At 30.0% G+C, this 1,963-nt stretch overlaps 1 long non-coding RNA gene across 1 annotated transcript; it reads right to left on the reverse strand.

The window, feature by feature from the left end:
• Positions 1–583: 583 nt before the first annotated feature.
• Positions 584–1,262, reverse strand: LOC136080936 (uncharacterized). The gene is made up of 3 exons (XR_010638742.1): positions 1,199–1,262; positions 1,067–1,135; positions 584–724 (listed from the first exon to the last, which is right to left on the reverse strand). It is a non-coding gene; the product is annotated as an uncharacterized LOC136080936 (long non-coding RNA).
• Positions 1,263–1,963: the final 701 nt, after the last annotated feature.

Genomic DNA, 1,963 nt, shown 5'->3' on the forward strand with positions numbered 1-1,963 from the left:
CCATATGTAACCCATGTGGGGATTATTATTTTGTCCCATGTGGGTTTCATATGGTAAATCCCACATGGATTCCATATGGTAAATCCCATATGGGATACGCGTGGGTTTTTACCATATGTAACCCATATAGGGATTATTATTTTGTCCCATGTGGGTTTCATATGGTAAATCCCACATGGGTTTTATGTGGTAAATCCTACATGGGATATACGTGGAAAATACTACATGTTATAGATCTTAAAGGCCACATATTTTAATCCAAATGGTATAAAAGTAGTCAATACAAGACAAATGAAAGTCCGAATGCTTCTATGATAATTTTTAAAATTCTTTAAATTTAAAAATTACTTAAATAGTAATTTAAAATTAATCATCAAAGCTTTCAGAGAGGCTTAACTTAATCTGGTATTTGCTACTTTATCCCATTTGGTATTCAAAACGTGCAGCATTTTTGATCTCTTACATGTGATGTTTTCTACCTGTAACCTATGTGGGATTTACCTTAAATTATTATGACGAAATTTTATAAAATTAAAAAACGCGTTGCAAAATGAATTTATTTTAAAATAAATGCTATTAATCAATACATCCAAAATGAATTTTGAAAATATTATTTTTTCTTTTGCGATTTACACGCCGTTTTTTGTCGATTGAATTAATTAAATCGCTTCGGCTTGTATAATACCAAGGTTTTTAGTATCTTCTAACTTTCTTCAAACATTTTCTAAAAAAAGAATATAAATACAAATATATGTATATATATATATATATATAAATATATATAAATACATATATATATAAATATATATAAATATATATATATATATATATATATATATATAATATATATATATATATATAAATATATATATATATATATAAATATATATATATATATAAATATATATATATGTATATATATATATATATATAGAGAGAGAGAGAGAGATAGAGAGCAATTTTAATAAGGAACCTTATTAGTCGAGCAATTTTAATTATTAGCCAAGTTGAAGTCATTAATGACTACAATATTTCACAAATAATTATTTCCTAATTTATTACTTACAATGACTAACGTATTATGGGTAATTAAACACATATTATGCGTAATGAGCTTGAACCCATGAGGAGAATCCTGAAAAAAAGTGACCAATTAGGATAAGTAGTTAAACAAAAAAACAAAAATATAAAAGCCTACTTTTTCAATGATGTAGACGTTGGGTGCAATAGCCACTGGATGCAAAAGTATCTTAACTTTTTCGTCACACACAACCCGGTGGGAAATCGGCTAGCGAATGGCTAGCGATATTCGTAACGATTAAGACAGCGATTTGGCCACGAGGATCGATAGCTTTTTAAGCTAGCGGATCGCTAGCTACAAGTCGTTACGATAAAGATAGCGATTTGGCCACGAGGATCGATTGCTACAAAAAATTGCGACTAGCTAGCGACAAGTCGTTACGATAAAGACAGCGATTTAGCCACGAGGATCGCTACCTTTTTAAGCTAGCGGATCGCTAGCTACAAGTCGTTACGATAAAGATAGCGATTTGGCCACGAGGATCGCTTGCTACAAAAAATTGCGACTAGCTAGCGACAAGTCGTTACAATAAAGACAGTGATTTGGCCACGAGGATCGCTAGCTTGATAAGCTAGCGAATTGCTAGCTAAGTAAGCTAGCGACCCGCTAGCTAATTAAGGTAGAGAATAGCTAGTGAAAACTCGTAACAATAACTACACTTCTAGGCTAGAAAATATCGGTTAGGCTAGAAGATATTCCTGAAAAAATCGCATGCTATATTTTTCAGGGGAATGAATTATAACCATTGAAATAAGATTGCATTTATAACAAATTAAATACAAAATGTTAAAACTGGTTTCAATAAAAAATTTTAAATGTTAAAGTCATTATAAAATGTTAAAAGAAAATGTATGAATTATTTTTAAAAAATAAAAAAAGCCA

Source organism: Hydra vulgaris, chromosome 06 (genome assembly GCF_038396675.1).
Source record: "Hydra vulgaris chromosome 06, alternate assembly HydraT2T_AEP".
Taxonomy (NCBI): Eukaryota; Metazoa; Cnidaria; class Hydrozoa; order Anthoathecata; family Hydridae; genus Hydra; species Hydra vulgaris.